The sequence below is a fragment of the Oncorhynchus tshawytscha genome, linkage group LG05 (genome assembly GCF_018296145.1).
Source record: "Oncorhynchus tshawytscha isolate Ot180627B linkage group LG05, Otsh_v2.0, whole genome shotgun sequence".
NCBI lineage: Eukaryota > Metazoa > Chordata > Actinopteri > Salmoniformes > Salmonidae > Oncorhynchus > Oncorhynchus tshawytscha.
The window spans coordinates 831,970-844,214 of record NC_056433.1 but is presented as its reverse complement, the minus strand read 5'-3'; the positions used below and the strand labels follow the sequence as shown (position 1 = coordinate 844,214).

Sequence of the window (12,245 nt, the reverse complement as noted above, 5' to 3'; positions counted from 1 at the left end):
CAAGCGATAATATTGAAATGGAAGGAGTATCAGACCACTGCAAATCTACCAAGACCTGGCCGTCCCTCTAAACTTTCAGCTCATACAAGGAGAAGACTGATCAGAGATGCAGCCAAGAGGCCCATGATCACTGAGGTGGGAGACTCTGTCCATAGGACAACAATCAGTCGTATATTGCACAAATCTGGCCTTTATGGAAGAGTGGCAAAAAGAAAGCCCTTTCTTAAAGATATCCATAAAAAGTGTTGTTTAAAGTTTGCCACAAGCCACCTGGGAGACACACCAAACAAGTGGAAGAAGGTGCTCTGGTCAGATGAAACCAAAATTGAACTTTTCGGCAACAATGCAAAACATTATGTTTGGCGTAAAAGCAACACAGCTCATCACCCTGAACACACCATCCCCACTGTCAAACATGGTGATGGCAGCATCATGGTTTGGGCCTGCTTTTCTTCAGCAGGGACAGGGAAGATGGTTAAAATTGATGGGAAGATGGATGGAGCCAAATACAGGACCATTCTGGAAGAAAATCTGCAAAAGACCTGAGACTGGGACGGAGATTTGTCTTCCAACAAGACAATGATCCAAAACATGAAGCAAAATCTACAATGGAATGGTTCAAAAATAAACATATCCAGGTGTTAGAATGGCCAAGTCAAAGTCCAGACCTGAATCCAATCGAGAATCTGTGGAAAGAACTGAAAACTGCTGTTCACAAATGCTCTCCATCCAACCTCACTGAGCTCGAGCTGTTTTGCAAGGAGGAATGGGAAAATATTTCAGTCTCTCGATGTGCAAAACTAATAGAGACATACCCCAAGCGACTTACAGCTGTAATAGCAGCAAAAGGTGGCGCTACAAAGTATTAACTTAAGGGGGCTGAATAATTTTGCAGTTTTTGATTTGTTAAAAAAGTTTGAAATATCCAATAAATGTCGTTCCACTTCATGACTGTGTCCCACTTCTTGTTGATTCTTCACAAAAAAATACAGTTTTATATCTTTATGTTTGAAGCCTGAAATGTGGCAAAAGGTCGCAAAGTTCAAGGGGGCCGAATACTTTCGCAAGGCACTGTAAGTATTCAGACCCTTTGTTATGAGACTCGAAATTGAGCTCAGTTGCATCATGTTTCCATTGATCATCCTTGAGATGTTTCTACAACTTGATTGGATTCCACCTATAGGCAATGCTTTTCATTGACCATTTAGGCCAAATTGAACTGATACAATTGGCGATGTTCAACGTCAATTCACTGGTGGGCCGGCGTTATGGCCTGGCACGCCCTACCGTACCTCCTTGCCCGTCCAAATAAAATATAGAAATATTGATCATTTATTTGACAGAGACGCGCACCAACTGAATGACGCATTAGTCTCAGTTAAAGCATACAAGCGAGCAAAACAGCACCTCTCTGTCTCAGTATGTGTAGACCATGTATCTGATGCTGTCTGGACAGTGAAACAGCACCTCTCTATCTCAGTATGTGTAGACCATGTATTTGATGCTGTCTGGACAGTGAAACAGCACCGCTCTGTCTCAGTATGTGTAGACCATGTATCTGATGCTGTCTGGACAGCACCTCTCTGTTTCAGTATGTGGAGACCATGTATCTGTCTAAATCACTTCTATGCTCGCTTCAAGGCAAGCAACACTGAGGCATGCATGAGAGCATCAGCTGTTCCGTACCACTGTGTGATCACACTCTCCGTGCCGACGTAAGTAAGATCTTTAAACAGGTCAACATTCACAAGGCTGTGGGGCCAGATGGATTACCAGGACGTGTGCTCCGGGCATGTGCTGACCAGCTGTCTTCACTGACATTTTCAACATGTCCCTGATTGAGTCTGTAATACCAACATGTTTCAAGCAGACCACCATAGTCCCTGTGCCAAAGAACACAAAGGCAACCTGCCTAAATGACTACAGACCTGTAGCACTCACATCCGTAGCCATGAAGTGCTTTGAAAGGCTGGTAATGGCTCACATCAACACCATTTTCCCAGAAACCCTAGACCAACTCCAATTTGAATACCACCCAAACAGATCCTCAGATGATCAAATCTCTAATCCACTCCACACTGCCATTTCCCACGTGAGAATGCTATTCATTGGCTACAGCTCAGCGTTCAACACCATAATACCCTCAAAGGTCATCACTAAGCAAAGGATCCTGGGACTGAACACCTCCCCTCTGCAACTGGATCCTGGACTTCCTGCCGCCCCCAGGTGGTGAGGGTAGGTAGCAACACATCTGCCACACTGATCCTCAACACTGGAGCCCCTCAGGGGTGCATGCTCAGTCCCCTCCTGTACTCCCTGTTCACCCACGACTGCATGGCCAGGCACGACACCATCATTAAGTTTGCAGACGACACAACAGTGGTTTGATCACCAACAACGAGCCAGCCTATAGGGAGGAGGTCAGAGACCTGGCCGGGTGGTGCCAGAATAACAACCTATTCCTCAACGTAACCAAGACTAAGGAGATGATTATGGACTACAGGAAAAGGAGCACCGAGCACGCCCCCATTCTCATCGACGGGGCTGTAGTGGAGCAGGTTGAGAGCTTCAAGTTCCTTGGTGTAAACATCACCAACAAACTAGAATGGTCCAAACACACCAAAACAGTCGTGAAGAGGGCACGACAAAGCCTATCCCCCCCCCCAGGAAACTAAAAAGATTTGGCATGGGTCCTCAGATCCTCAAAAGGTTCTACAGCTGCAAAATCGAGAGCATCCTGGTTGCATCACTGCCTGGTACGGCAACTGCTCGGCCTCCGACCGCAAGACACTACAGAGGGTAGTGCGTACGGCCCAGTACATCACTGGGGCTAAGCTGCCTGCCATCCAGGACCTCTACACCAGGCGGTGTCAGAGGAAGGCCCTAAAAATTGTCTAAGAACCCAGCCACGCCAGTGATAGACTGTTCTCTCTAATACTGCATGGCAAGCGGTACCGGAGTGCCAAGTCTAGGACAAAAAGGCTTCTCAACAGTTTTTACCCCCAAGCCATAAGACTCCTGAACAGGTAATCAAATGGCTACCCGGACTATTTGCATTGTGTCCCCCCCCAACCCCTCTTTTACACTGCTGCTACTCTCTGTTTATCATATATGCATAGTCACTTTAACTATACACGGCATGTTACCGTTATCAGGCCCGCCAAGGCACGTTACCGTTATCAGGCCCGTTACAGCATGTTACCGTTATCAGGCCCGTCACAGCATGTTCCCGTTATCAGGCCCGTCACAGCATGTTACCGTTATCAGGCCCGTTACAGCATGTTACCGTTATCAGGCCCGCCACGGCACGTTACAGTTATCAGGCCCGTTACCGTTATCAGGCCCGTTACAGCGTGTTACCGTTATCAGGCCGTCACAGCGTGTTACCGTTATCAGGTCCGTCACAGCGTGTTACCGTTATCAGGCCCGACACGGCGCGTTACCGTTATCAGGCCCGACACGGCGCGTTACCGTTATCAGGCCCGACACGGTGCGTTACCGTTATCAGGCCCGTCACAGCATGTTACCGTTATCAGGCCCGTCACAGCATGTTACCGTTATCAGGCCCGCCACGGCGCGTTACCGTTATCGGGCCCGCCACGACGCGTTACCGTTATCGGGCCCGTTACAGCGTGTTACCGTTATCAGGCCCATTACAGTGTGTTACATAACATCATCATTAATACCAAGGCTGCTCATATCATAAGCCCCAATTCAATTGTTGTACAAAATGGGCACGTAAATAGCCAAATAAAAATAGTTCATTTTCTTTCATTTATTTTCTTTCCTTGAGTTGAACGGACACCCTGTGCTGTGGAGAAGTAGCAGTGCCTGGATCTTGCACCAGCAACAAAAACACCAGACAGGCCAAGCAAACGCCCCAGAACTGACATGAACCAAGCTCTTATTGATGTTTTGGAGCTGGGTCGAGAGAAAAATCTACTGCAGATTGAGGTCCTGAATTTACAAAAAGAGCTACTGTGAATTCACAAACAGAAACTCCGTCAGGGAAACAAATGCCCACTGTGTAATGAATGCTGATCTTTTTATGTATTTCAAGCAATTATTAATTAAAACAATTGTTGGTAAAATTTTGATTAAATGACTGAACAAATCATTTTAAATGGAACTGTAACTAAGTAAAACTTATACTCTGTTTTATTATATCTGATTAACAATATGAGTTCATAAGAAGGGATTGTGTGACACGGACAAGGAGTAATTAAAGTTAATGAACACCATTTCAACTAGGAAGAAACGAATGGGTTGGGGACTGTGTAAACACATAAGGTCGTTACCCTATGGTTGAACCTACAGAAACTTAGCTCTGGGGTTTTTAGATAAGGCAGTGAGTGCATTCCTAGGTTCTGTTAATTAAAACCGTCAGCTCAGTGGTGATCGATAATGTTGAGGGCTCAAAAGTTACTTGGGAGTGTGTTAGTAAGTTAGAATGAAATTTTCACCTCACTTTGTCCCGGTCGAGAGGAGGGGATTCTGTTAAAGCAATGAAATTACGTCATGATCTGTATATAAACTGTTGTTCGTGGTTAAGTGGCAGCGCGCTCCAAGAATAAATTCTGTTACCTATTAATGAAAGACTGGTCTGCGTCTATTTTATGCAAACAAGAATCTTACAAATTCTCATAAAATAGATTAAGGGTTTTCAATTAATGAAAGCACATTGGCATAATTAAATGACAGTAACAACAATGCTTGCTTTCCCAAGCAGTGTCCTCCAGTCTTGTCCCCACACTTGTGTTCTGGTGCTTCCAGTGCCACCCTGTATGGTATTGAGAATAACAAAGTCTTAATAATACCTATACAGATAGCCTAATTAGGAATTGTATGTGTCGATCAAAATCTAATATTGCTTTTTACATGTTACCAATGTTACATTATACACACCTTAGGCTGCAAAATGGTTCTCAATCAAGGTTCCCCTAACAGCATTCCCAATGGCATCGGCAGCATGGTCCTCCACGGTCTCCTCAGGTAGGTCCTCCACGGTCTCCTCAGGTAGGTCCTCCTCAGCCTTCTCAGGTAGGTCCTCCTCAGCCTCCTCAGGTAGGTCCTCCTCAGGTAGGTCCTCCTCAGCCTCCTCAGGTAGGTCCTCCTCAGCCTCCTCAGGTAGGTCCTCCTCAGCCTCCTCAGGTAGGTCCTCCTTAGCCTCCTCAGGTAGGTCCTCCTCAGCCTCCTCAGGTAGGTCCTCCTCAGCCTCCTCAGGTAGGTCCTCCTCAGGTAGGTCCTCCTTAGCCTCCTCAGGTAGGTCCTCCTTAGCCTCCTCAGGTAGGTCCTCCTCAGCCTCCTCAGGTAGGTCCTCCTCAGCCTCCTCAGGTAGGTCCTCCTCAGGTAGGTCCTCCTCAGCCTCCTCAGGTTGATCGTCTCCTTGTCTCTTGCCAAAGTTATACAGAACTGCCACTGCAATAATGACTGTCAGGGTAGTGTCCATCTTCGTGCAGAACCCCTCCTTTAGGCACGGGAATCTTTTTTTACACACTCCAAAAACTCTCTATGAGACCTCCTGCCAGGATATGAGAGGTGTTGTATTCTCTCTCTTCAGGTGTCTGGGGGTTCATAAGATATGCCTGTTGTGAATGTGTGAACAGTCTATTGCCCCTAGTACACCTGGGAATCTAGCTCTCCTGTAAAATCCAGCTGTTGTTTCCTCTGTAGGACTGAACCTGATGTACTGATTCTTCAGATCGGAAATAGCACTGGACACTGACTACAATTCTGTAGACGGTTGACTTGTGGAGTCCAGAAAGGTCCCCATCCAGTTACATAGAACTGTAGGGCCACCAGGAGCTGACGTAGTGGGGGTACAGCTGCGATCTTATCCCTCCCAAACTTCATGGTTGGTCCAACCTTTCTTTCCAGTTGCATTACAGAGTCCTTGGAAAAGCAGTATCTCCTTGAAAATTCACATTATCATAAAACTCAACGGGGTTCAACCTGTCTCTAATTGTTCTGACGAACTCTGTCGTTTTGGTTTCTCCGCAGTAGATATGCTGCCATTTGATCAATTAAACCACCTCAAGTGGCAGTTTAGAATTAATCTCCAATCGAAATGTATTTTTTATTCATTGAGCAACAGACTTAAAATGAATCTAGGTTTAAAAGGGAAAACTAAACTTAGATTAGAGAATGGATTTAATTTAACTAGGATTAATTTAAAACTAAATTTACAATTTGGTGCAACAAGATTAATAGATAAAATGGGTTAAATCAAGGTTTAAGAGTTCATCCATGTTGGTGCAACCCACCCTAAGGCAAATAGTTTCCTCCGTTGCAAAAATACTTAATCTTAGGAGTTGATTCATAGCGGAAATGAAGCTTGACATCCAGAAATGGGAGTCGACGGGAATCAATTTTTTTGGAGTCGACTCCCCACCACTACCTGTGGGAAAACAACCTAGGTTATCCAATCGGTTCACAGCAAAAAACATTACCCTTTCAAATGCAATTGTCTTGTTGTCTGCTTGTTTTAGACCAACATTACAAACAGATAGATGATAACAGCTACAAGTGGTGAGTGGAGTTACAAATGGCCTCTACTAAACAAGGTAAATGTCTTAGCTGTGATGAAATGTTTTCCACACACAAAGAAACGTGGAGCCTAGCCTACTTGGGGTGCGTTCGTAAATTCACTTGGGCTATTTTCTCAGATTTCACAGCAGTCTAGTCTGAGTGTGCCAGAGCGCAAAATAACGGATTAATTTACGAACGCTCAACATTTGTTGAATATGGCCGTTGTCAGTAAACGTCGGCATAAAAGCGTTATTAAATTGTTGCCGGGATCACAGTTACATTCACAAACGCCCTGGATAACATGAAAACAGCCTAACCAGCTCTGCTAGGGTGAGTAAAATGGTCAGTGAGCAGTTCTCTCATTTATGTCTGGTAGTAGCTAGTAAGAGAGTTAAATTTAGCCAGTTAGATTGGGTGCTTGACTGCTGTTGTGAGGTCAGAACGCTCGGATCAACCCTGCTCCTCGGCCAGAGCGTCAGTGTGCGCTCTGAATGCTCAGAGAGCAAAACGCTCTAAATTTACAAACTGACAACGCTTTGAATTTACAAACGCCCAGAGTACACTCTGAGCGCTCTGTGGCATAGTGAATTTACGAACGCCCAGAGTACTCTGAGCGCTCTGTGGCATAGTGAATTTACAAACGCCCAGAGTACACTGAGCGCTCTGTGGCATAGTGAATTTACGAACGCCCAGAGTACACTATGAGCGTCTGTAGCATAGTGAATTTACGAACGCCCAGAGTACACTGAGCACTCTGTGGCATAGTGAATTTACAAACGCCCAGAGTACACTCAGAGCGCTCTGTGGCATAGTGAATTTACAAACGCCCAGAGTACACTGAGCACTCTGTGGCATAGTGAATTTACAAACGCCCAGAGTACACTGAGCACTCTGTGGCATAGTGAATTTACGAACGCCCAGAGTACACTGAGCACTCTGTGGCATAGTGAATTTACGAACGCCCAGAGTACACGGAGCGCTCTGTGGCATAGTGAATTTACAAATGCACCCATAGACACCGGGTCCCCACATTTCCCACAGCTAACAATATCCTGAAGCCACCAGGGCTCTATTTCCCTATGTGGGAGCATTGTGATCCGTTGGTCGTTTTTTTTAAAGACACCAGGGCTCTTACTTCCCTATGTGGGAGCATTGTGATCCGTCGGTCAGGTTTTTAAAGACACCAGGGCTCTTACTTCCCTATGTGGGAGCATTGTGATCCGTCGGTCAGGTTTTTTAAAGCCACCAGGGCTCTATTTCCCTATGTGGGAGCATTGTGATCCGTCAGTCAGGTTTTTTAAAGACACAAGGGCTCTATTTCCCTATGTGGGAGCATTGTGATCCGTCGGTCAGGTTTTTAAAGCCACCAGGGCTCTATTTCCCTATGTGGGAGCATTGTGATCCGTTGGTCAGGTTTTTTAAAGACACCAGGGCTCTATTTCCCTATGTGGGAGCATTGTGATCCGTCGGTCAGGTTTTTTAAAGCCACCAGGGCTCTATTTCCCTATGTGGGAGCATTGTGATCCGTCGGTCAGGTTTTTAAAGACACCAGGGCTCTATTTCCCTATGTGGGAGCATTGTGATCCGTCGGTCAGGTTTTTAAAGCCACCAGGGCTCTATTTCCCTATGTGGGAGCATTGTGATCCGTCGGTCAGGTTTTTTAAAGACACCAGGGCTCTATTTCCCTATGTGGGAGCATTGTGATCCGTCGGCCAGGTTTTTTAAAGACACCGGGGCTCTATTTCCCTATGTGGGAGCATTGTGATCCGTCGGTCAGGTTTTTTAAAGACACCAGGGCTCTATTTCCCTATGTGGGAGCATTGTGATCCGTCAGTCAGGTTTTTTAAAGACACCAGGGCTCTATTTCCCTATGTGGGAGCATTGTGATCCGTCGGTCAGGTTTTTTAAAGCCACCAGGGCTCTATTTCCCTATGTGGGAGCATTGTGATCCGTCGGTCAGGTTTTTTAAAGACACCAGGGCTCTATTTCCCTATGTGGGAGCATTGTGATCCGTCGGTCAGGTTTTTTAAAGCCACCAGGGCTCTATTTCCCTATGTGGGAGCATTGTGATCCGTTGGTCGTTTTTTTTAAAGACACCAGGGCTCTTACTTCCCTATGTGGGAGCATTGTGATCTGTCGGTCAGGTTTTTTAAAGACACCAGGGCTCCATTTCCCTATGTGGGAGCATTGTGATCCGTCGGTCAGGTTTTTTAAAGCCACCAGGGCTCTATTTCCCTATGTGGGAGCATTGTTATCCGTCAGTCAGGTTTTTTAAAGACACAAGGGCTCTATTTCCCTATGTGGGAGCATTGTGATCCGTCGGTCAGGTTTTTTAAAGCCACCAGGGCTCTATTTCCCTATGTGGGAGCATTGTGATCTGTTGGTCGTTTTTTTTAAAGACACCAGGGCTCTTACTTCCCTATGTGGGTCAGGTTTTTTAAAGACACCAGGGCTCTATTTCCCTATGTGGGAGCATTGTGATCCGTCAGTCAGGTTTTTTAAAGACACAAGGGCTCTATTTCCCTATGTGGGAGCATTGTGATCCGTCGGTCAGGTTTTTTAAAGCCACCAGGGCTCTATTTCCCTATGTGGGAGCATTGTGATCCGTCGGTCAGGTTTTTTAAAGACACCAGGGCTCTATTTCCCTATGTGGGAGCATTGTGATCCGTCGGTCGGGTTTTTAAAGACACCGGGGCTCTATTTCCCTATGTGGGAGCATTGTGATCCGTCGGTCAGGTTTTTTAAAGACACCGGGGCTCTATTTCCCTATGTGGGAGCATTGTGATCCGTCGGTCAGGTTTTTTAAAGACACCAGGGCTCTATTTCCCTATGTGGAAGCATTGTGATCCGTCGGTCGGGTTTTTTAAAGACACCAGGGCTCTATTTCCCTATGTGGGAGCATTGTGATCCGTCGGTCAGGTTTTTTAAAGACACCAGGGCTCTATTTCCCTATGTGGGAGCATTGTGATCCGTCGGTCAGGTTTTTTAAAGCCACCAGGGCTCTATTTCCCTATGTGGGAGCATTGTGATCCGTCGGCCAGGTTTTTTGAACTGGTTACATGTAAATGGGGACTAACCCTATTCTGTACAAATTTGTGCAACTGCGGCATTCAAACGAGGCTGCAATGAAAACTTTTACTTTTTTTTTTTTTTTTACTTAACTAGGCTAGTCAGTTAAGAACATATTCTTATTTACAATGAAGGCCTACACCGGCCAAACCCGGACGCTGGGAAAATTATACACTGCCCAATCACGGCCGGTTGTGATACAGCCTGGGTTCGAACAGGGTGTCTGTAGCGAAGCCTCTAGCACTGAGATGCAGTGCCTTAGACCGCTGCACCACTCGGAGCCCTAATGGGACTGTAGCAACTGTGTTGACATCAAAATCAGGGGTGTGAACTACGTTTCTATTCAAGCGTTGATTGACATGGTAATAGTGAGATAGTATCGGAGTAAAGTTGAAAAAAACTGGGTGGGTGAGACAGGGACAGGGGTGGGGGGACAGGGTGGGGGACAGGGTGGGGGACAGGGGACAGGGTGGGGGGGGACAGGATAAGGGGACAGGGTGGGGGACAGGGTGGGTGGACAGGGGACAGGGTTGGGGGACAGGGACAGGGTGGGGGGCAGGGACAGATAGTATCGGAGTAAAGTTGAAAAAAAAACAGACCCCTCTGACGCTGTACGTATCATTGTGACGTATCACGATGTAACGTATGACACGCACTATGCCACACATGTGCTGTACAGCCTCTCTCCACCAGGTATGGCACTTCTCTCACAGATTAAAACTAGGGAAAGGGACAGGGTGGGGGGACAGGGGACAGTAACGGGGACAGGGTGGGAGGACAGGGTAAGGGGGACAGGGTAAGGGGACAGGGTAAGGGGACATGGTGGGGGGACAGGGACATGGGGCAGGGACAGGGTGGGGGGACAGGGTAAGGGGCATGTTTTGTATTTCTTTTATATGATTATTATTATTATAACAACAACTAGGCAAGTCAGTTAAGAACATATTCTCATTTACCATGACGTCCCTAACCTGGACAAGCCCTAACCTGGACGACGCTGGGCCAATTTTGCGCCGCTCCATGGGACTCTGAATCACGGCCAGTTGTGATACAGCCTGGAATCGAACCAGAGTCTGTAGTGATGCCTCTAGCACTGAGATGCAGTGCCTTAGACCACTGCACCACTCGGGTGCCCCATCAAATTAAATTGTATTTTACACACGCACTGAAAACAACAGGTGCAGATCTTACAGTGAAATGCTTACTTACAAGCCCTTAACCAACAATGCTTTAAAATAAGTTAAGATTTTTTTTTAAATAAGTGTTAAGTAAAAAATAGATAAGTAGACAATAGAAAATAAAAGGAACAAATAATTAAACAGCAGCAGTAAAATAACAATCAAGGCTATATACAGGTACCATACAGAGTCAATGTGCGGGGGCACCGTTAGTCGAGGTAATGGAGGTAATATGTACATGTAGGTAGAGTTAAAGTGACTATTGCATAGATAATAAACAGAGAGTAGCAGCAGCAGGGTAAAAGAGGGGTCTGGGTAGCAACGGGGGTGAATGTGAAGGAATGTTCCCCAAGCCGTGAGCTTGGTCCAGGGGAAATCCTTATTACTACGTGAAACCGACTCCACCCATGAGTTGATAAATCCATTACCAGGGTTACAGCTTCCAAGCCCGTTCCACTCATAACTACTTCTATGCTACTGTCAGCTTGTTGACGGGGAAAAAGTTGTTTTATATCAGTTAACTAACTACTAGGTAAATAATAACATCGTAACGTTATCTATATAGATAAAGGAATTATTCATACTAGGACAACAGTCAAATACTATCTAGCTAGATAACCATAATAACGTGACTTCGTCAGTGGCTAGCTTAACAACAGAGTTAGTGCGACAGGCTAGCTAACGGGGTTAGCTAAAGCTGCTAGCCTACGTACTTATCAGTCGAGGGATGTAGCTGTTAACTAAACATAACGGTCGGTCTGGCCAACCGGTCCGGCCAGCCGGTCCAGCAGCATTGAACTGTACTGTTATTTATATGATGCTGTCATTCTGAAAACTATAGTTTTCAGCCAACCCCTCTGGGGGCCTCCGTTATAATCACACACATACCCACTCACTCACTCACTGCGCCGCTAACACGTTGACTGCGGTGGGACTCGAGGAGCATCTACCTAGTTAGCTAACTAACTATTAAAACAAAACTAGTTGCCAACAAAGTCCGCTTCTAAATGGTTTAGATCGTAGTGATAATAGTTAGTGACATTTACTGACTGTCTCGTGTGAAGAGCCTCTATTTGATGCGGTGTTCCGAGCCTGTCCGGTCTGTGCTAGTTGCGTTGCTACAGTCGGTCCACTCAGATACCTGTCGACCAGCTCTGCTGTCTGCCCAAGTGCGCCTGCGCGGCACCCATACGGTCCCAGTGGCAAGGTTTGACCTGCGTCACAGCGAAACTGCATCACCTCGTATCCCCGGGTGCCATGGTGGATCTATATCACTTGGGGTTTTATTCATTCAGCCTAATCTGTTGCAAAACGTTTCTTAAACGAAGGCAAAACGGAACGAAACGAGGGACTTTGGGACAGTTCGAAATGTTACTGTTTATTATATATACTGTTTCTTAGTAACTTTATTCCTACCTAGCCACCTCATTTTCGAACGTTGCTATGGGTACAGCCAAACAACGGAAGTGA

The 12,245-nt window shown here is 46.1% G+C and overlaps 1 protein-coding gene across 2 annotated transcripts in view; it reads right to left on the bottom strand.

The window, feature by feature from the left end:
- Positions 1–12,015, bottom strand: part of LOC112235691 (microtubule-associated protein RP/EB family member 3) — a 53,998-nt gene extending 41,983 nt beyond the window's left edge. Inside the window, exon 1 of one of the 2 annotated variants that reach the window (XM_024404171.2) lies at positions 11,826–12,015. The gene's annotated coding sequence lies outside the window, so the exon portion shown is untranslated. The remainder of the gene's footprint in view (positions 1–11,825) is intronic. The other variant, XM_042321307.1, reaches the window with a different exon arrangement.
- Between the last annotated feature and the right edge of the window lie 230 nt (positions 12,016–12,245).